The 24,131-nt window shown below is 41.4% G+C and overlaps 1 protein-coding gene across 10 annotated transcripts in view; it reads right to left on the bottom strand.

Moving 5' to 3' along the window:
- SLC24A2 (solute carrier family 24 member 2) overlaps positions 1-19,393 on the bottom strand; it is a 273,770-nt gene extending 254,377 nt beyond the window's left edge. For 4 of the 10 annotated variants that reach the window (XM_073636393.1, XM_073636481.1, XM_073636455.1 and 1 more), the window contains exons 1-2: positions 19,163-19,392; positions 18,331-18,470 (exon numbers count right to left, since the gene is read on the bottom strand). The gene's annotated coding sequence lies outside the window, so the exon portion shown is untranslated. Of the gene's footprint in view, positions 1-18,330; positions 18,471-18,715; positions 18,803-19,070; positions 19,089-19,162 lie in introns of those variants that run through there. The other 6 variants (XM_073636448.1, XM_073636463.1, XM_073636439.1 and 3 more) reach the window with 5 other exon arrangements.
- Between the last annotated feature and the right edge of the window lie 4,738 nt (positions 19,394-24,131).

Here is a 24,131-nt window from a genome sequence, read left to right as displayed (position 1 = left end):
TTATTGCTTCAAGTGATTACTTAATTTTTTATGCGCTGTACTGCTCTTTATGACTTTTATAGGGAATGGTGGAATTGAAAATTGTGTGTCAAAAAGAGCCACGCCCTCAAAGGGGTGGAAAAAAATAAATGAATTATATTATATATATATATATATATATATATATATATATAGTTGCACTAATGTAAAAACGACAGAATCTATATCAAAAACCTATATCCAAAACAAAAAACTCCATCATAAATACACAAATAAATAAATAATGATAATTCATTCAAACCATGATATATTGCACATTCATTTATATTTAGTCAGATGAATACAGGTGTAGGAACACATAAGCAAAAAAGAGATGCAGGATTGATAAATGGGTCAATCCATGTCTCACCTCTACATGCCTGAAGTAGCTGCGGGGGGGAGGGGGGGGGGGGGGTTGGGCACTCAGAGGTGTCCAAAAACCACACACTAGGATCACCCAACCGGAAGATTCAGAATTGCCAGGAACAGGGGAAAAACCCCAACAGACGCCAGCAGGATGATCCTTAAGGCACTGTGCTTATGGCCTTTTGTCAGTTGCATTTTGTGAGTACCCACTTTTATACAAAAATTTCTTATTATTAAATTATCTCTGGTAATGCACTAGGTGTGCGCACCTTCCATTTCTGTTTTTCTTGTAGTTCCTTTCAAGTTACCCCATCTGAGGAAGGCAGCATCCACCCAGTTTTTTGATACCATATATATACCTTTCACACCACCATTTTATATGACATCTGTTACTCCACACCTTGGAAGACCTATTAGCGCTGTAAGTGACTGTGTTTTTTGGGCCTTTATTTGTGGTTAACTTCAACTTGCTTTGTACAAGAAATATAATTTTGGTGCTTTTATAAAAGAAACAAATCATAGAATAAAATTATTAATTTTTGTAAGTTGTACAATACCTTAGTTCCTAGATGGGATGTCACATTTTGGGTATCATAATGTTAACCAAACCATGGCTGTGTTTTAGCATGATCATTATGACTTCATCACATATCCATAGGGCCAGTGGACAGCAGCTGTCATCTCTGTGCTGGCCCTGCCACTGTACGTGGGGAGATGCACACACGATTCATCCTAGGTTGGGGAGTTGAGTGCTTTGGCATTATACCAGAGGATCTTGTCCTGGAACTATTCCAATGACTATAAAAATAGGTCCTGCATCATAAATATTATTAATCAGCCTGTGTAATATATTCTCATTATTGTAAGGTAGGAAAACCTGAACTGCTACAGAGATTTACAAAAACATATTTTACAGAATAGGGCCCAATATAGAAACACTGTCTATATTTCCAATCTTTAATTATTAAGGCTACGCACAGAAAACAGAGTTTCAGTATAAGCACTATAGCCTGACATTAAGTGCCCTTTACTTTACTGCTCATAATTCAATTACTAAAATATGTGGGCAGTTCATGGACACAGTTAGAAACATACTTAAAATACACTCTATTACCAAAAGTATTGGGACACCTGCCTTTACACGCACATGAACTTTAATGGCATCCCAGTCTTAGTCCATAGGGTTCAATATTGAGTTGGCCCTCATCCAACATCAGTGCCTGACCTCACAAATAAACTCTCCTAAATCCTTGTGGACAGCCTTCCCAGAAGAATTGAAGCTGTTATAGATGCAAAGGGCGGGCCAACTCAATATTGAACCCTATGGACTAAGACTGGAATTCCATTAAAGTTCATGTGTGTGTAAAGGCAGGCGTCCAAATACTTTTGGTAATATAGTGTATATGAAAAGGGAAACTTTATTGTAGTTTTGTAGAGTGGGTTAGAATGACTGTCAAGTTTTTATTGTTCTCTGTGGGAAGATTTATCCTTCTTTTTTCTTGGTAACACAAATTTGTCACCAGAAAAAGAGGTAAGGCAAAAATTTCCAATAGGTACACTTGTTCTGGTGACAGCTCCATAAGAGGGGAATTTCTTTCACTTTGGGGAGATTTCCTCTCATTTGCTCTTGCATTTTCCTCTTCCTTTTGGTTATACATAGACTATATGATCCTAATGGCCCTAGAATAGTTAGCTGTGGGTAGGTATACTAGTTCCACAGTCACCACATTTGTACTAATTATACCACAGTATGTGAAAAAATCTAAGCATGAACAATGGTTGTGATAAATTATTTTTCTTACAAAAATTGTAATAATATAAAATTGCCCAATATAAACATTTCTCCAACCGCTCTCCTCTTTCATTGCTTAAGAGTTTATCTGATTTCCTCACATTTTTTGTTAATTTTTACATAACAAAATCTGTTTACATAAACTTCAACGACCACTCCAGCCAAAAGTAATATTTTAGTTGTAGGTGCCTCCTGGTTGGCTGAGGTAGACCCTGGATTCTGTCATTATTTGTTTTGGTTACTCAAACAGCAAGATCCCCCTACTATAATTCCTTATCCCATTCCTGTCTACCTAGAAATGTTGGCTGTTCCCTCCCTTTTCTGAATTTTCCACCTCCTCCTGTGGAATTTTTCCTAACATAAAATCATTAAAAACTCCTGAAGGGAGAATAGGTGACCCAAATAATAGCCACAGCAACTGTACATACCCATGAATTCAAACACAAAGATCTCACCAAAAGAGTCCTTGAGAAATAGAAGAAATTGCCATGTAATTCAACCCTTGGATGTCTACAAAAAACGAAAACACCACTTATGGGTGGGCTGACACTTTAAAAACCTGGAAAACTAACAGATACAAATTATTGAAATACAGTACAGAAGGTACTTAATACAGGAAAGGTACATAAGAAATGAACGTATATAATTATTGAATTTCTTCACATAGAAAGGAAGCAAATTAAATCAAAATATCAAAATCTCCACATGAAGTTGAAAATACTTTTCAGAATGCACACATGGTAACATATTTTACTACATTACTACTTTGCCATCTGCCAAAAATGTGAATTTTCCATTCTTCATTTTGAAATCCAGATCCAAACTTTGCCATTCCTCCCCCACCCCCCTCAAATGTAGATTCCCCTTTCTTTAATACAAAAATCCAGATCTCACTAAGCTTTGCCACATTTTGAATACAACCAATATGAAATTCACCAGCACTAGTTGCTTTTGAAGGTTTTCTGTTTTGGTGGATCTTTGATCAGGTTCTTATTCCAATTGCTTTTATGAAGACCTGTTGTCTTCATTCCTGCTCCATCATCTAAGTCAGTGTTTCTCAAACTTTTTTGACTTGCGGTGCATCAATTATACCTAAAAATGTTCACGGCACACCTGAAAAGATTTAACAATTTCTGTGGTGAAGAACTTACACACTATATATATATATATATATATATATATATATATATATATATATATATATATGTATGTATATATATATATATATATATACATACAGTATATATATATATATATATATATATATATATATATATATATATATATATATATAAATAAAATTTTGAGAGAGAGAGAGAGAAAGAGAGAGAGGAGAAAGGGGTACTGCACCAATGGATGTGTGGCAGTTAATTGTTCTTAAAAGTTCATAGTGGGAAAAAAAGAGAGAATCCACCTGGGCTGCCGGTCCAAGTGTTGAAGCAGACTCTTAAGTTAAAACTGTAGTGCAGACAAAAGCACAAAGGAGACAGGCACCTCTAAGTCTAAGTGTAGTATCTCACAACATTTATTAAAAGAATCAACAGATATCCACTCAATTGAGGGAGGAAGTATACAGGCACATCAAAAACAGAAGATGCTTCCGTGGTGCTGGTGAAGTTGGTGCAAGGCTCGCGCTCCCGGAGAGCTTGAGAAAGAGGGTTGCGGCCTCTTTATGGACTACCACGCTTGCTCTAAAATGCATTGCGTCATTTCCTCCCTTTCATCCAGTTCTGGCAGGCACTGCATGTCATGCAGCACTCCAACACTTGCAGACTGCCATCAAGTCCTCCCACCCTGGCCCCGTTGGTCTGACCGCTGTTACAGTCTTTGCTGATGGCTCCCCGAAATATTTTTCAAAATATTTTGAGATTCACTAATCGATGCTTGATAAAAGATAGTGACAGTACATTAGTATGGTAGCCAAAACTCCTCTATTGAAAATGTACCCATTAATGAAGTAAAAATCCCAGCAGATGGTCAGTGAATGTGGTTGAATCAAGTGGATGAATCAAGTTGAAACAACTATTTTTCATATACATGCTCCTTTACATTATGACTAAGGCTTTGGCTCTGGAAAAAACACAACCCTGTTATAGACCTAATTGCCATTGTTTAAATTCTACCACATATACACCGGTATATATATATATATATATATATATATATATATATATATATATACACCGGTGTGTATATATATATATATATATATATATATATATACACCGGTACGTATATGTATATATATATATATATATATATATATATATATATATATATATATAAAAAATGACAATCTCACCATCAAATGAGATTCAAATTTTTTTGAGCTCAGTGACTTGTACAATACTTGTACAACAGTGGCAGTACAAGTATTTACTTTATCAAATAGTATGCCATTGCCACTGCCCCCCACCCCCCAACCCAACCATGCTGTACAGCACACCAAAAACCAGACACTTAAGGCCCCTTTCACACAGGTGGACTGATCATGTCCGTCTGTCAGTTTTTCGGGCGGACACGATTGGACCATCCATTGCCTGATTTCCCATGTGTCCTGTTCGCTAAGAACAGACAGATAGGGATTCATTCCCCATGCATCTGGCGGATCGGATGACAATCAGATGTAAACAGGTAGGTGGTCCGTTTTCATCCGACCGTAATTACAGGAAAGTTAGCTGTGTCCATGTCTGCTCTGCAAAAGTGGAGCAGAAACGGCCCAGTCATCATCTGGTGGGCCTGTTCAGCGGGGATCGGGTAGAGATTTCCAGCTAAGCGGCGGATCCACTGGGGAAGAGTGCCAGCGTCAAAGGGGCCTAAAATGAAGTCCATCAAATTAACAGTTTTAAAAAACTGTTACATTACCGGAATGTGTCGGGAATGTAACATGCATGTAATCACATTGGTTGTGCTCTTAACCAAACTGTCAAACCATCAAATGGCTGGTGTCATAACTGATCACATGTGCAGCATCATGGCAGTTAAAGTGGTGTTCCATCCGAAATTATACTTTTTAAATAAAAATACCCCTATAATACACCACCTTAATGTATTCTAGAAAAGTTAGTCTGTAAACTAAGGTCTGTTTTGTTAGTTTATAGCAGTATCTTGTTGTTTTATAAACTTACAGCAGGCTGTGGCCATCTTAAGTATGGGCATCTGAAGCCAGACTGTATTTCTTCCTGGATCTCATCCTTGCAGATCTCGCACATGCTCAGTGCAGCACAAGCAGTGTAATAGGTTTCAGGTCAGGTTTCCATAGCAACGGCAGTTTCAGAGGAAGTTGCCGCCCCTTCCCAGAAGGCATTGCAAACAGGAAATGATGCGATGGGCCACGGCCAGGGAGGAGGAAGGGAAAAATGAATACAGCAGATATACAGTAGGTGCTGAGAAAAAAAATAAAAAAATATCCAATTTGTTTACAGTGCACAGTTTAGTGAGGGATGCTGAAGAGTTGTAAAAGTGGGTGGAACTCCACTTTAAATATCAAACAAACGCCAAGATGGCAGCTTACTTGGCTTAAAACAATAGAAGTCTTAGTTCCACTTTAAAGCAGAAGAAACCCATTGAATCAAAGGTTTCATAAAACAATTACATTCCCGGCATTCGGGGAATGCTAACTGTCACATTTGATTGTTCTCTGAACCAAACTGTCAAACCGTCAAATAGTTGGAATCATAACTGATCCCATGTGCTGCACCATGGCAGTTGCAGATCATACAGAAGCTAAGATGGTAGCTTCCATGGCTGAAAAGGATAGGAGGGTTTAGTTTCAAAGCAGACCTAAACCTTTTTTATCATTTTTCAGCCAAGGAAGCTGCCATCTTGGCCTCTGTTTGATCTTCAACTGCCATGGTGCTGCACATGTGATCAGTTATGATGTCAGCCATTTGATGGTTGGATAGTTTGGTTGAGAGCACAACCAATGTGACAAGTTACAGTCCTGGCACGTAACTGTTTTTTAAAATTGTTAAATTGAGGGGTTTAGTTCAGCTTTAACTTTGAATTGCATCAAATAGCTAAACATTTTTTTCTAGTTCAAACCTGATCAAATGTAAGAAGCTGAGGGGGATTAGCGGTCACATACTGTACAAGAATGACATTTAAATGTATCTATTTTTTGACAAATCCATGGGAACAGATATTTTATTGTTCACTTTAAATGCAATTGGTGGTTTGACAATTGCCATTTAAAGACATATCAATGCAGGTCTGTAATCAATAATACATCATTAAATGTATTTTTAAATACAAACAGTTGTAAGTACCCAAATTTGATCTGCTATCAGTCTTTCACAATCCATGTACAGTGGGACTGGAGTGTGGGAGTATAAAGTAGGACAGGGTACCAATCAGTTCATGTGCTGATAAGAAGCATGCTGACATGGGGGGAAAGCAGACTGCAGAGCAGGGGCGGGCTGGGCCAGGGGGGCAGGTGGCAATTTCCCCCCCAGGCCACCCTAACTATTTTTTTTTAATACTTTAGGAAGTCAGGCCAGGGGCACGGGAGTCGTAGTTTGCGCTGAAGCTCCTGGTGGTGAGAGCAGCACAGAAGAACCTACAAATCCCAGAGTCTTGGAAGAAGGGCATGCCAGGGAGTCAGGACGTGTGATTGGCTCGGGCTGCTGGGATGGGCTGGGCGCTGGCTGCAGCTTGGCCCCAGGACCAGGAGCATCACCCCCCCAGGAGGCTGTGGTGTGCAGGGACCTGCTGAGCTTCCAGGTGAGAGATCGTGACACCCCCAGCTGACCCCCACATTCCATCTCCCCCCCATATACCCTGCCCCACTAATCAGGCTGCACTGATGGGCGCTGATCAGGCTGCACTGATGGGCACTATTCAGACTGCACTGATGGGCACTGATCAGGCTGCACTGATGGACACTGATTAGGCTGCACTGATAGGCACTGATCAGGCTGCACTGATAGGCACTGATCAGGCTGCACTGATGAGCACTGATCAGGCTGCGTTAATGGGCACTGATCAGGCTGCATTGATGGGCACTGATCAGGCTGCGTTGACGGGCACTGATCAGGCTGTGTTGTTGGGCACTGATCAGGTTGTGTTGATGGTCACTGATCAGGCTGCACTGATGGGCACTGATCGGGCTGCACTGATGGGCACTAATCAGGCTGCGTTGATGGGCACTGATCAGGCTGCACTGATCAGGCTGAGCTGTTGGGCACTGGTAAGGCTACAGTGGATGGGCAGTGATCAGGCTGAACTGATGGGCCCTGATGAGGCTGCATTGGAGCATTGGATGAGCACTGATCAGGCTGCACTGATGGGCACTGATCAGGCTGCGTTGCTGGACAATGATCAGGATGAGCTGTTGGGCAATGGTGAGGCTGATAAACATTTTATGGGCACTCCTCAGGTTGCACTGATGGGCACTGATCAGGCTGTATTGATGGACACTGATTAGGATGAGCTTTTGGGCACTAGTGAGGCTGCATTGGGTGGGCCCTGATCAGACGGCACTGATGGGCACTGGTGAGGCTGCATTGGATGAGGACTGATCAGGCTGCACTGATGGGCACTGATCAGGCTGTGTTGATGGGCACTGATCAGGATGAGCTGTTGGGCACTAGTTAAGCTGCATTGGATGGGCACTGATTGGGCTGCACTGATGGGCACTGATCAGGCTGCATTGAGAGGCACTAGTGAGGCTCCACTGGATGAGCACTGATCAGGCTGCACTGATGGGCACCGATCAGGCTGCGTTGATGGGCACTGATCATGCTGAGCTGTTGGTCACTAGTGAGGCTCCATTGGATGAGCACTGATCAGGCTGCATTGATGGGCACTGTTGGCTGCATTGGATGGGCACTGATGAGGCTGCATTGATGGGCACTGATCATGCTGAGCTGTTGGTCACTAGCGAGGCTCCATATTAAAAAACTCTCTTAAGAAAAAATTATTTTGATATTTTTGATGTCCTTGTAGAGCTTTAAGGACCCCCTGAGGAAGACCATGACCCTATAAGGTTGAAATGCATTGGGGTTTTCTCCAACATCGGAAAGTATAAATACAACCATAACTGATATTGTAGGTAGTATTGTTATATGCATGCCCCCTTTGACCTATTGTGATACAATCTATCGCTTGATTTGTGAACTTACCTACTGTTTCTCGTATTATGTGAACCGGAGCTCATGTTTTAAACTTTTGTATTATACAAATCATGCTCGGAGTATTTTGCTAATAAAATAAAATATATTTTTACGAATTTTCGTTTTGATTTACAATTGCTGCTAAAAAAAACCCACGGGGAATTTCCATTTTCTTTTTTGTAATATTTACTTTGGGGTGTGCAGCTGCATCAGACTCTGTTGAAGTGTCATTCCATGTTAGAGTTTTTTCTTTTTGGTTGGTTAAACGGCCTTTCCCCATTTTTTGACACACAAGAGCTGAAACATGAGCTTGGGTACACTGTACATTCTATGACATTGGATTTGTTTCAAATGTAAATACATTTCGATATGTGCCCAACAGCTCATCCTGATCAGTGCCCATCATTGGCCTACTTATTAAAGAATACAAAAAACAGACAGCCCAACTTGACTCACAATTAAACTCTTTGGAGGTACAGCTGGCCCAATTTAAAGGCCATGCACTATACCTTAAGCTGCAAACTAAGTTAAAAGAACATTTGGCAGCTTACAACAAAAACATCCTCCAGAATAAAGTAACAAACTTCTGGAGGGATAAGACATCTTTTTCTGAGGGTAAAGCCTATAAATGGCTGAGTAATAAATCATATTCGAGAGGATGAGCATGAGATCGTCCTGAATCGTACAAATCCAGTACCCATTTGAAATCTGATTCCCCTTTGCCCAGGTACATCCAGGATAGAAACATCAACAATAGGGGGCGAGGATGCCAAAAGAGGAGTAGAACGAATAGAGGCTCTCTAGAACAAGACTACAAAAAATGCTCGGTAAACACCGATTTGGATTACACCCAACAAGGCAGTCTTAATGAGTGCTTTCCTATACCACCAAGAGGAGGGGAATCCTCTTATACAGCTCCTGGCGAATCCGATTCATCATTATCGGATGTTTCCGCTGCAACCAATCGACCTTTGCTTTAACGCTCAGTACCCCAGAGGTCTTTAAACTCAACAAGGGGAGTGAGCTCCCCACAATCCAATCACAGCCTGATCAGTGCCCATCAGTGCAGCCTGATCAGTCCTCATCCAATGCAGCCTCACCAGTGCCCATCAGTGCCAATCAACACAGCCTGATCAGTGCCCATCAGTGCAGCCTGATCAGTCCTCATCCAATGCAGCCTCACCAGTGCCCATCAGTACCGTCTGATCAGGGCCCACCCAATGCAGCCTCACTAGTGCCCAAAAGCTCATCCTAATCAGTGTCCATCAATACAGCCTGATCAGTGTCCATCAGTGCAACCTGAGGAGTGCTCATAAAATGTTCATCAGCCTCACCATTGCCCAACAGCTCATCCTGATCATTGCCCAGCAACGCAGCCTGATCAGTGCCCATCAGTGCAGCCTGATCAGTGCTCATCCAAAGCAGCCTCATCAGGGCCCATCAGTTCAGCCTGATCAGTGCCCATCCAATGTAACCTTACCAGTGCCCAACAGCTCAGCCTGATCAGTGCAGCCTGATCAGTGCCCATCAACGCAGCCTGATTAGTGCCCATCAGTGCAGCCCAATCTGTCATTCCATGTTAGAGTTTATTCTTTTTGGTTGGTTAAACGGCCTTTCCCCATTTTTTGACACAGAAGAGCTGAAACATGAGCTTGGGTACACTGTACATTCTATGACATTGGATTTGTTTCAAATGTAAATACATTTCGATATGATTTAATCCCATATTCTGTCTAAGAAAATCTCCTTTGCTCATTCATTTCCGCTTTCCCCATTCTATAAGAATGGGTGATTTTCAGGGAGAGGAATGGATTAATCTTATGTCCGGCTATGAGACTGACTGATTTCGAACAAGGGGATGAGGTACAAACACAAATTACTTCCCTTATTCAGAAACTTAGTAGAATTCTAGAGAAAAAATCTACCCTTTTCTGGCACATTAAAACCTTTGATCGCTATATAAAAGAGAAGATTAACCCTTATGGGTTACGTATTCAGATCGTTACAAGTTTGTAATTAATTAGCGAAGAGTGTAAAAAGGAATGGGAGGATAATTTACAAAGTTGCTCCCAAGAAATGATGACCATACTTATTAAAGAATACACAAAACAGACAGCCCAACTTGACTCACAATTAAACTCTTTGGAGGTACAGCTGGCCCAATTTAAAGGCCATGCACTGTACCTTAAGCTGCAAACTAAGTTAAAAGAACATTTGGCAGCTTACAACAAAAACATCCTCCAGAATAAAGTAACAAACTTCTGGAGAGATAAGACATCTTTTTCTGAGGGTAAAGCCTATAAATGGCTGAGTAATAAATCATATTCGAGAGGACGAGCAGGAGATCGTCCTGAATCTCACAAATCCAGTACCCATTTGAAATCTGATTCCCCTTCGCCCAGGTACAACCAGGATAGAAACATCAACAATAGGGGGCGAGGACGCCAAAAGAGGAGTAGAACGAATAGAGGCTCTCTAGAACAAGACTACAAAAAATGCTCGGTAGACACCGTTTCGGATTACACCCAACAAGGCAGTCTTAATGAGTGCTTTCCTATACCACCAAGAGGAGGGGAATCCTCTTATACAGCTCCTGGCGATTCCGATTCATCATTATCGGATGTTTCCGCTGCAACCAATCGACCTTCAAATTTGCTTTAAAGCTCAGTACCCCAGAGGTCTTTAAACTCAACAAGGGGAGTGAGCTCCCCACAATCCAACAAAATCGGGAGAGGGATGGACCCGCATGTAATTCGGTTGCAACACAACCCCTAAATGTGATTAATCTATCTTCACACTCCATCACAGAGGCAGAGACTCATCTCCTATCAAATATACTATGAGGAAGTTCAAAGCCCTACGAGATCTGACTCTATTATTTCAAGAGAGTAACTCGGGCGATCTGATAGATCAATTGGATCTTGATAAATTATTTGAAGAGGTGAATAAATCCACCCTAAATCCAATAACCCTCTTTAAAAAACCATCTACCAAATTTCTGCCACTACAAACTAATCTGAGTGTAGCCACATTTATCAGACAAACACTCAAGGATATTGCTAAAATATCTTGTAGCACCCATATTTCACAAAATTTATCTGCTGAAGAAAATGAAGCATTAGAATCCCTACGTATGAACCACTCAATTGTTGTTAAGCCATCGGATAAAGGAGGCAATGTTGTCCCGATGGACAACAAAATGTACAGAACAATGTGTTGGAACATACTGGATAATAGAGAATGGTATAAAACCATTCACACTAGACACATCATAAAATCTAATCAAGCCTTTTATAATTTAATCGATCATGCATACCGTAATGGTACAATTAATAAAGATCTATATGATTTCATTAGAGTCAAACATCCTCGAACACCTACATTTTATAGACTCCCGAAAATTCATAAAAGCTCCATCCCAATTACAGGACGACCAATTATTTCAGGCAACGGTGGGATTCCAAAAAATCTAAGAAGGGTAATTGGCTCGTATCTTCAGCCTTTTGTGGTGGCATTGCCTTCTTTGGCTGATGCATTGATGGGCACTGATCATGCTGAGCTGTTGGTCACTAGTGAGGCTCCATTGTATGAGCACTGATCAGGCTGCATTGATGGGCACTGATCAGGCTGCATTGATGGGCACTGGTGAGGCTGCATTGATGGGCACTGAACAGGCTAAACTGATGGGAACTGCTCTGGCTGCATTGATGGGCACTGATCAGGCTGCATTGGTGGGCACTGGTGAGGCTGCACTGATGGGCACTGGTGAGGCTGCATTGGATGAGGACTGATCAAGCTGCACTGATGGGCACTGATCAGACTGTGTTGATGGGTACTGATCAGGATGAGCTGTTGGGCACTGGTGAGGCTGCATTGGATGGGCACTGATTGGGCTGCACTGATGGGCACTGATCAGGCTGCATTGAGGGGTACTAGTGAGGCTCCATTGGATGAGCACTGATCAGGCTGCACTGATGGGCACCGATCAGGCTGCATTGATGGGCACTGATCATGCTGAGCTGTTGGTCACTGGTGAGGCTGCATTGGATGGGCACTGATGAGGCTGCATTGATGGGCACTGATCATGCTGAGCTGTTGGTCTCCTTTTTAAATTGCAAAATGCCTGTCTGGCTGAGGAAGATATGAAAACTCCTACATACTTGATTGGTGACAGCCACGCATGTAGCATTTTCAAAGCTATTTATTTCTCTCATGACAAATAAATTATCATTTTGCAAATAACAATCTCTAGCCTGAATATTTCAGTAGATTGTTAAAAAAAAATGTATGGGCACTGGTGAGGCTGCATTGATGGGCACTAATCAGGCTGCACTGATGGGCACTGATCAAGCTGCACTAATGGGCACTGGTGAGGCTGCACTGATGGGCACTGGTGAGGCTGCATTGATGGGCACTGATCAGGCTGCACTGATGGGCACTAATCAGGCTGCACTGATGGGCACTGGTGAGGCTGCACTGATGGGCACTGGTGAGGCTGCATTGGATGGGCACTGATCAGGCTGCATTGATGGCCACTGATCAGGCTGCATTGATGGGCACTGGTGAGGTTGCACTGATGGGCACTGGTGAGGCTGCGCTGGATGGGCACTGATCAGGCTGCATTGATGGGCACTGGTAAGGCTGCACTTGTGGGCAATGATGAGGCTGCACTGATGGGCACTGGTGTGGCTGCACTGATGGGTACTGGTGAGGCTGCGCTGGATAGGCACTGATCAGGCTGCATTGATGGGCACTGGTAAGGCTGCACTTGTGGGCACTGGTGAGGTTGCACTGATGGGCACTGATCAGGCTGAGCTGTTGGGCACCGGTGAGGCTGCATTGGATGGGCACTGATCAGGCTGCACTGATGGGCACTGATCAGGCTGCATTAATGGGCACTGGTGAATCTGCATTGATTGGCACTGATCAGGCTGCATTGATGGGCACTGATCAGGCTGCACTGATGGGCACTGATCAGGCTGAGTTGTTGGGCACTGGTGAGGCTGCATTGGATGGGGACTGGTGAGCCTGCATTGGATGGGCACTAATCAGGCTGCATTGATGGGCACTAATCAGGCTGCATTGATCGGCACTGGCGGGGCTGCATTGATGGGCACTGGTGAGGCTGCATTGATGGGCACTGGTGAGGCTGCATTGATTGGCACTGGTCAGGCTGCATTGGTGGGCACTGATCAGGCTGCATTGATGGGCACTGATAGAGCTGCACTGATGGGCACTGATGAGGCTGCACTGATGGGCACTGCTGAGGCTGCATATTGTGTACTGATCAGGCTGCATTGAAAAACCAGATGGGCATGGATAGTGAGCTGATTCGGTGGTTCAATGGGCCACTTGCCTGGACTTGCCCCCCAGGCCTAAGGCTGCCAGCCCTCCCCTGGTGCAGAGATATGAGCTAATAATTGTGTTGCTTCTCCTTTCTGGCCGGGGCAGGTCCTGGGCTTGTAGACTGTGGTTGAATGAATGGTGGCCAGCAGACTGAGGACATTAGCAACAGAAAACAAAATTACTGTGTATGAAACCTCTGGATTGAAAATGAATACTGCAACAAAGCTGGTTCTGTTATTTTGTGTTTTAATGGCCAATTCATTTTTAGCTTGTTACTTTTGGCTGGAGTCCTGCTTAAAAAAGACCATAGCCAATTTCAGCCATTCAAACTGTCCCTGAAATTATTCCTCAGTAGACTATCATTATTAAAAGACCAAGATCAGGCTGAGCTGTTGGGCACTGGTGAGGCTGCATTGGATGGGCACTGATGAGGCTGCACTGATGGGCACTGGTGAGGCTGCACTGATGGGCAGTGGTGAGGCTGCACTGATGGGCACTAGTGAGGCTGTACTGATGGGCACTGACCAGGCTGTGTTGATGGGCACTGGTGAGGCTGCATTGGATGAGCACTGATCACCCTGCATTGATGGGCACTGGTGATGCTGCATGGATGGACACTGATCAGGCTGAGTTGTTGGGCACTGGTGAGGCTGCATTGGATGGAGACTGGTGAGCCTGCATTGGACTGAAAATGCAGACTGCAGACTGAGGACATTAGCAACAGAAAAAAAAATTACTGCGTATGAAACCTCTGGATTGAAAATGAATACTGCAACAAGGCTGAGCTGTTGGGCACTGGTGAGGCTGCATTGGATGGGCACTGATGAGGCTGCATTGATGGGCACTGGTGAGGCTGCACTGATGGGCAGTGGTGAGGCTGTACTGATGGGCACTAGTGAGGCTATACTGATGGGCAGTGGTGAGGCTGCACTGATGGGCACTAGTGAGGCTGTACTGATGGGCACTGACCAGGGCATGGATAGTGAGCTGATTCGGTGGTTCAATGGGCCACTTGCCTGGACTTGCCCCCCAGGCCTAAGGCTGCCAGCCCTCCCCTGGTGCAGAGATATGAGCTAATAATTGTGTTGCTTCTCCTTTCTGGCTGGGGCAGGTCCTGGGCTTGTAGACTGTGGTTGAATGAATGGTGGCCAGCAGACTGAGGACATTAGCAACAGAAAAAAAAATTACTGCGTATGAAACCTCTGGATTGAAAATGAATACTGCAACAAAGCTGGTTCTGTTATTTTGTGTTTTAATGGCCGATTCATTTTTAGCTTGTTACTTTTGGCTGGAGTCCTGCTTAAAAAAGACCATAGCCAATTTCAGCCATTCAAACTGTCCCTGAAATTATTCCTCAGTAGACTATCATTATTAAAAGACCAACAATGAGGGGAAATATTCATGACAACACTGCGAATGTTAATTTTATGTTTAAGAGAACCTGTCAAGATTGTTAACCTCCTTTTATAAAATGCAAAATACCTGTCTGGCTGAGGAAGATATCAAAACTCCTACACACTTGCTTGGTGACAGCCAAGCATATAGCATTTCCAAAGCTATTTATTTCTCTCATGACAAAAAAATTATAATTTTTCAAATAAAACTGCACCATGATGGTGCAAAACACATCTCTAGCCTGAATATTTCAGTAGATTGTTAAAAAAAAAATCAATACTTTGTTACACCATCCTCTGAGTTTAAATTAAAGCTATATATGTACAAGAGCACATATTTGTGCACTGAATAAACAGTTGGTCTTTTTAAAAAGGCAACATAAAAAGCACACTAAACCACATAACCAATCACAATTTGGGTTGCTGTAGTTAGAAATTTGAAAGACTGGTTATTGGTTGCTGTGGGCTACTATACTTTGCTCTTTGCTGTTTGCCTTACTAAATTGGATTTTGTTTTCAATTTTCTTTGTATTTTTTTTCATGACAGAGCACATTTTTTTTAAATCATATATTTTTTTATATCTCTATCTGTCTTATTAGATAGACTAATACCTCTTTCCACCCATTTCCCATCCTAACATAATGAAGGATGCAGCACCCCTGTGGTCACTGTTGTATTCATGCTTATATTAGTCATGCACATTCCTCAAAATGAAGAACGCGAGTGGAAACATATTTTTATTGTGCTGCAAAGTATAACAGTGCATTTTAATGGACTTGATGATGCCCATGTATTGTTTTTTAACTACTTTTAATTTTGAAATGAGCAGATGGTTTGTGAGCATCAAATAATTAAAAATAAGAAGAAATAGAAAGTGTCATAAAATGAACCTAACAGCAAATCAGAGTATTTGTTTTTATTATGATATATTTTTGCATATATATCACTAATGGAAATATAACATATTTGTGTCCTTCAGTATAGCTGTATATTTTTAATCAGACATAGCTTAACCAGCATGTTTTCAAGGTTAAATTTTTAAACATATGTGACCACGAGTGTATCTGTGTGATTATGCTGGCTTAGAAAATCTTACATAACATATAATAAGCCCTAGTAAGCATATAGGCACGATGGTCAAGCTATTCACTACAATCAATCCACTAGTCACCTTCATCGGTTTACTGTAGGCAGATAATAATGATTAATGACTGCACTTTATGCCCCATGTTTTGCCTTATATAATATGAATAACAAGCTTATTTAGTAAAGGAATACAAAGCAGTGGTAATATAGAAAGTACACAACCAAAGAAAATCATCTTGACTGATACAAGCAGTACAGTAAACTGAAATGTCTTCACCTATTTCACAACTAATCATTATGATATTAGTATTCGACAGGATTTGTATAGCACCAACAGTTTGTACAGTGCTTTTCAAAATGAAATCAAGTTAGACATTACAGTTACAATACAATTCAATACAAGAGGGTTCACAGGGCCCTGCACGTTAGAGCTTCCAATCTAAAGAGAAAATCATCTTGAGTCCATAAATGCAGTAACATTGCCTTTTACACTGCACTATTCAAAAAAGACTTGCATCCAAAGTTCTTGCCAATTCACATACTGCTGACTTCATATATCCAGGAAATTCACATTATATGACACACATATGCTGTGGGCAGTGCTATTTACGCATATTAGCTTCCAAATTAATGAAAATATCTATTTTAACAGATAATACATTATACTCTTTATAATCCTATTACTAAAGAGGTTGGTGAAAAGTAGGTATATAACAATTATTTATTGATCCTAGGAAAGGTCCATGTGGTTGTTCAGGTTCACATGATAGAGAGATATGGGTAGCCTCTATAGCAGTAAAATAATAAAGAAAAAGTAAACCATTTGTACCATCATCCAGGAACTTAGAGATAAAGCTATCGGATGCTTGGTCCCCAACCAAGCCTCCTTAGAGAACAGGGGCAATTGGAATATCTCGGTGGTGGTTCTGAATCGGTATGGGATGATGTTTGGGGATTATTATCTTGGTGATACACATGGATTGTTACCATGCTTTTAATTTGTATTTGATTATTCATTATGTGATATTAATTTAGTATTAATAAATAAATAATTTTTCACATATTTGTTAATACATCTGAATTTATAGTCCAAAAGGCCCCTGTTCTCTAAGGAGGCTTGGTTGGGGACCAAGCATCCAACCGCTTTATCTCCATGTTCACACGATGCTGAGCACCAAATTACAAAATTTATGATAAATAGCAAATGAGCTAGTGATATACTGCATATATTTTGTTACTGTAATGCAATTTAAAGAAGGTTACTTAACTGCAAGATGCATACTTTTATTAGTATTTCATCAGTTAAATTATTCACAGTCCAAGCTTTTTTCTTTAATTTTTTATGAACCCAAATATAACTGTTATTTTTTTAATGGAACTGCCAACGCTGTTTTATTCTATATATTTTCATTGGCAGATTTTTGACATGCCATGATGGGGAATCTCTGATCTCACGTGTACTGGAGAACACAGAAACAGTAAGCTACTTATTGACTGCAATCTGTTTAATCTTCATCTGTTTAACTTTTAGCTTGCACAAAGCTTCTCACCCATGAGGGCATCGTTTCACCATATCTATACACACATTTTTCTCTTACCGATGAGCAGCAAAAATGCAAGCTGAGATCATTTCAAATAATATTCCTTAATTCCATGAGAAAATACGTGCCCCCCATCCTAAAGGCTTAGCCTGTTCATATTCACATGCCTGGCCACTATTGAAAAGTTCAAGGGTAAAAAAAAAAATGACACAGCAAGGGATTAAATGATTATTAATTCACTTTAGGTCAGATATTCCTTGGGCTTCCAGGACAGGAAAATCCCACAATGCAAACTTTGCATGTGGCAGACACACATGCGCTAGACAGAAAATATCAGATTTTAAATAAATGAATAATTAAAATGAATCCATAAAAATCTTTATACAGTATTTATTTTAGACTAGTGTTTTCTGCAAAAAGCAACGTATACTTTTTATTGTGTAGCATAAAATATAGTTTTCGCTAAATTGATTTGTATTTCTAATCAAATATAAATAAAATTATCTTAATATAAATAAAAAATGTTTTAATACTGCTTTGGTACCAGCTAGGTTTTGCAGGCGACACAGTACATGTTATCGCCATAAAAGTTTATTGTATCAGCTGAGATGAATCGGTTTAGCACAATTGAGTATTTGTAATGGTGATATTAGAGATGAAATGAAAGACTCACCAGTTAGAGATGGCTGTCTGATGATTCTGTTGAATGGTAAATCTAGATTGAAGAGGTGTGCCAGTGATGTGTGCTGATCATCTTTTCCTACTCAGGCACTGTTATTGTTGTCAGGAGCTTCAGGGCAGACCTGTCAGGGGCTTAGCAGAGGAAGAGGGAGCATCAGCATCAGAAGCAGTTTCATACACAGGGAATCTCTATGAGCTACCTCCCTACACCACACCCTCTGTGCTTCGTCTGTCTTTTCCAGCATACAAGTCACCCTGATTATAGAGCATTCACACACCTCCCTCTGTGGCATACACTCCCCTCTGTGACCTGTGGCTCTGCATACAGCAAAAACTCCATCTGATCATCCTCCCCTGCCACATGTTTGCTACCTTACCTGCTGCCGCTATTGCACATGACATAGAGCAGACACCATATGCCTGTCTGTGGCAACAACCCAAACCTGCATCCTAATGCCTAACTTCATTTAGCATCCGAGCATGATCTACTGTTATTTTTTTGTCCATCTGTAGCAAAAAAAAAAAAATGGTGATTTTAACATGTATGTGAACATTTTCTAAATTGGCTTGGACGGCAAATGGTTAATAAACATTAGATTCTCAGGCTGCGTCTACGTCATTTTTTTTATTCAGCTCAAGGTCAAAGCCTCTGTTATGTTGGAGTCCCCTCTTTTTTTTCTAAATCCCTATGTCGACATAACGCCTGGGATACCGTTTTTCTGATTTCTTTACCTGAACGGATAGAATGATATCAGTTCTGTAATCAAGTACTGAGAGCCCCCCTCCATAGCCCATCTTACGTCAGCACACGGATGGTCGCTTACCACAAGCCAGCTCTTCAGCCGTCACCACCACTGGCACACTGAAGTTACCTTGCTGTGTGCTTTGTTCTTTCCAGCCCTTTCTGTCTCTGGACAGCAGGTCACATTGTGATCCGCGCATAGAATAAACGCTGCAACTGGCTGCTGTTTTGCTGTGTGCAACCCTATAACAAAGTGATAGCTCATGATATCTCTGGTCAGCGTGATTCTTTCAGGCTTTGGGCTAAGAATACTGTAACGGAGATGATAATAGATCAGTTACCATAGCTACAAAGGCGGCATATTTGAGTACCATTTTATATGTAGACAGATGAAATCATCATTTGAAATGTGTGTGCGAAAATAAGTGGAGTGGCTTTTACTTTGATTTTGGAGAGTGCTAATAGACAGGCTTTTATGTTAATAGGTCTTTTGGGGACATTAGCAAAATTAACCCTTTTTGTTACCAGCTGCAGGAGTGGAAGAAGGATCTTTATTGTTCTTGAATTATTATTTAATATTAACTTTTTAAAAAAATTTTTTTTAATTCTTTAACCATTTAGGACAGATCCTAAACAATGAACGTCACAGGTAGTCAAGCTGTTTAAGGCTGACCATACATTATACAATTTTTCTTGTACAGTTTTGATTTAGATTTACCAAAACCATATAATATGAGGTCAGAGCTAAACATTTTCAATTTGTATGCAATCAGGCAGGCCTTTGCACTACATGGTTGAAGGTAAAGCTAAAGAAAATTGTATAATGTATGGCCAGCTTAACATGGAACCTACCTGACACCTTACATGTTACGGACTAACAGTCCTCCTTCAGAGGTTAATTAAGTCAGATGGGTAAAAATTTTCTACAATAGAAGAAAATGTGCAAATAATACAGTTTAGTATCCAATAAGTAACAAAAACAAATTTAACAATATCATAGCAACATAGCAATGATGTGTTGTTTTTGTGTCTCTGAGAATTACCGGTTAAGGTCAGTCTCCCATCTCTCTAAACATAAGAGACGTGGTTGTTTAGGGGGTGAATTCAGGAGGGAGTACATTTTGGAGAGGGTTTGAAATATCGGTCCAGTCTCCAAAACAGCATTCCTCAAACGTCGTCAGTGGGCGAGAGAAGGTTTGTGGGTCAGGGATGGAATGTAGGAAATGGTGTAATTGCACAGCCTTCCACAAGGAACATCCATCGACCCAACGTCACAAACCTGAAGGCCTGCTCCCATCCAAGTCTCTCGGGTCTGTATACTCCGCATGTTGCAGGACTGGAGTAAAGTTTGGGTGTCCGAAAATTGGAAAAAGCGGTGAAGTCTCCGACGTCAAAAGTGTTTGCATAGCTACAAGAGTGCTGTGTCTTAAGTGCTGTGGTCCCAATCAATGGGTGTGATTTCAGTCTCGGAGGTAAGGAGTTGAAGCACCATAGTGCACTTTTCAAAGGATGGTGGTTTGGGATTGTTCTATTTGTGTCCATAATTTATATGTTCCATTTCATATCTAGTCTAGAACCCTGCCTAAGTGAGTGGACTAATAATATCGTCGGATGTTTGGTACCGCGAGGCCTCCATTCTACTTGGGAAGTGACATTTGGGTTTGGTTCAATCTGGGCTTTTTTTGAGCCCAGATGAAGCGGGTAAAGAGGGCTTGCACTTGTTTGAAGAAGGAGGTAGGTATCTGTATGGGGAGGGCTTGGAACAGGTAGAGGTATTTGGGGAGGATACACATTTTAATCAGATTGCATCTGCCAAACCACAAATGCAATCCTTTATGCCAGTTGTCTAATAGGGAGCGGGTCTTAATTAGCAATGGTGGGAAGTTGAGAGCGTATGTGTGTGATATGTCAGACGGGATATATGTTCCTAAGTATTTAGGAGCCAAATTCGCCCATTTAAAGTGGAAGTTTGACTGGATGGTTAGAATGGAGTGGGGAGGGACAGCGACACCCATAGCCTCTGATTTAGAGAAGTTTATTTTTAAATTTGAGATGGTTCCATATGTGTCAAATTCCTTCGTGAGGCTTGGTAAGGAGATCGTGGGGTTCATTGGGGAAAAGAGTAAATCGTCCGCATATCCAGAGACTTTACACTGGGAGTCTCCAACTGGAAGTCCCCGTATGTTAGGGTTCAGTCTTATTTTGCATAGGAAAGGTTCCAGGGAAAGGGCAAAAAGGAGGGGAGACAATGGGCACCCCTGTCTCGTGCCGTTTCCCATAGGGAAAGGTTCAGATAGGAGTCCATTTACTTTCACCTGAGCCGTTGGATTAGAGTAAATCCTGCCTATCCAGCTGAGCATCCGCTCTCCCACACCAATGTGATGGAGGACGGAGAACATAAAGTTCCAGTTCACCCTCAAATGCTTTTTCGGCATCTGTACTAACAAAAATGCACGGGGTATTGTTAGCGTTTGCTATGTGGACAAGATTTAGCACGTTGATGGTGTTGTCTCTCGCTTCCCTAGTAAGGATAAAAACCACTTGGTCTAGATGCATCAGGAGCAGGAGATGTTGCGCTAAGCGGGTAGCTAAAATTTTGGTGAACAACTTCAGGTCAGTATTTAAAAGGGAGATAGGTCTATAACTTCCGCAGGAACCTGGGTATTTCCCTTCTTTGTGGATCAGCGTAATATGAGCTTTTAAAGTGTCTCTGGGGATTGACACCCCCGTGCCTACTTAACCACTTCAGCCCCGGAAGGATTTACCCCCTTCCTGACCAGAGCACTTTTTACAATTTGGCACTGCGTCGCTTTAACTGCTAATTGCGCGGTCATGCAATGCTGTACCCAAACGAAATTTGCGTCCTTTTCTTCCCACAAATAGAGCTTTCTTTTGATGTTATTTGATCACCTCTGCGGTTTTTATTTTTTGCGCTATAAACGGGAAAAGACCGAAAATTTTACATTTTCTACTTTTTGTTATAAAAAAAATCCAAGAAACTCAATTTTAGTCATACATTTAGGCCAAAATGTATTCGGCCACATCTCTTTGGTAAAAAAATGTCAATAAGCGTATATTTATTGGTTTGCGCAAAAGTTATAGCGTCTACAAACTAGGGTACATTTTCTGTAATTTACACAGCTTTTAGTTTATGACTGCCTATGTCATTTCTTGAGGTGCTAAAATGGCAGGGCAGTACAACCCCCCCCCCCAATGTCCCCATTTTGGAAAGTAGACACCCCAAGGAAATTGCTAAGAGGCATGTTGAGCCCATTGAATATTATTTTTTTGTCCCAAGTGATTGAATAATGACAAAAAAAAAAAAAAAATTACAAAAAGTTGTCACTAAATGATATATTGCTCACACAGGCCATGGGCATATGTGGAATTGCACCCCAAAATACATTCAGCTGCTTCTCCTGAGTATGGGGATACCACATGTGTGGGACTTTTTGGGAGCCTAGCCACGTACGGGGCCCCGAAAACCAATCACCGCCTTCAGGATTTCTAAGGGCGTAAATTTTTGATTTCACTCCTCACTACCTATCACAGTTTTGAAGGCCATAAAATGCCCAGATGGCACAACCCCCCCCCCCCCCCCCCAATGACCCCATTTTGGAAAGTAGACACCCCAAGCTATTTGCTGAGAGGCATATTGAGTCCATGGAATATTTTATATTTTGACACAAGTTGCGGGAATGTGACACTTTTTTTTTTTGCACAAAGTTGTCACTAAATGATATATTGCTCACACAGGCCATGGGCATATGTGGAATTGCACCCCAAAATACATTTAGCTGCTTCTCCTGAGTATGGGGATACCACATGTGTGGGACTTTTTGGGAGCCTAGCCGCGTACGGGGCCCCAAAAACCAATCACCGCCTTCAGGATTTCTAAGGGTGTAAATTTTTGATTTCACTCTTCACTGCCTATCACAGTTTCGGAGGCCATGGAATGCCCAGGTGGCACAAACCCCACCCCAAATTACCCCATTTTGGAAAGTAGACACCCCAAGCTATTTGCTGAGAGGCATGGTGAGTATTTTGCAGCTCTCATTTGTTTTTGAAAATGAAGAAAGACAAGAAAAAAAATTTTTTTTTTTCAATTTTCAAAACTTTGTGACAAAAAGTGAGGTCTGCAAAATACTCTCTATACCTCTCAGCAAATAGCTTGGGGTGTCTACTTTCCAAAATAGGGTCATTTGGGGGGGGTTTGTGCCACCTGGGTATTCCATGGCCTCCGAAACTGTGATAGGCAGTGAAGAGTGAAATCAAAAATTTACACCCTTAGAAAGCCTGAAGGCGGTGCTTGGTTTTCGGGGTCCCGTGCGCTGCTAGGCTCCCAAAAAGTCTCACACATGTGGTATCCCTGTACTCAGGAGAAGCAACAGAATGTATTTTGGGGTGTAATTTTACATATTCCCATGGCATGTTTGAGCAATATATCATTAAGTGACAACTTTGTGCAAAAAAAAAAAAAAAATGTGTCTTTTTCCCGCAACTTGTGTCACAATATAAAATATTCCATGGACTCGACATGCCTCTCAGCAAATAGCTTGGGGTGTCTACTACTCTCCAAAATGGGGTCATTTGGGGGGGTTTTGAACTTTCCTGGCATTTTATGCACAACATTTAGAAGCTTATGTCACACATTACCCACTCTTCTAACCACTTGAAGACAAAGCCCTTTCTGACACTTTTTGTTTACATGAAAAATTTTTATTTTTTTTTGCAAGAAAATTACTTTGAACCCCCAAACATTATATATTTTTTTAAAGCAAATGCCCTACAGATTAAAATGGTGGGTGTTTCATTTTTTTTTTTTTTACACAGTATTTGCGCAGCGATTTTTCAAACGCATTTTTTGGGGAAAAAACACACTTTTTAAAATTTTAATGCACCAAAATACACTATATTGCCCAAATGTTTGATGAAATAAAAAAGATGATCTTAGGCCGAGTACATGGATACCAAACATGACATGCTTTAAAATTGCGCACAAATTTGCAGTGGCAACAAAATAAATACATTATAAAAGCCTTTAAAAGCCT

Source organism: Aquarana catesbeiana, linkage group LG01 (assembly GCF_042186555.1).
Source record: "Aquarana catesbeiana isolate 2022-GZ linkage group LG01, ASM4218655v1, whole genome shotgun sequence".
NCBI classification, from domain to species: Eukaryota; Metazoa; Chordata; class Amphibia; order Anura; family Ranidae; genus Aquarana; species Aquarana catesbeiana.
This window is presented reverse-complemented; position numbering and strand designations above follow the sequence as displayed.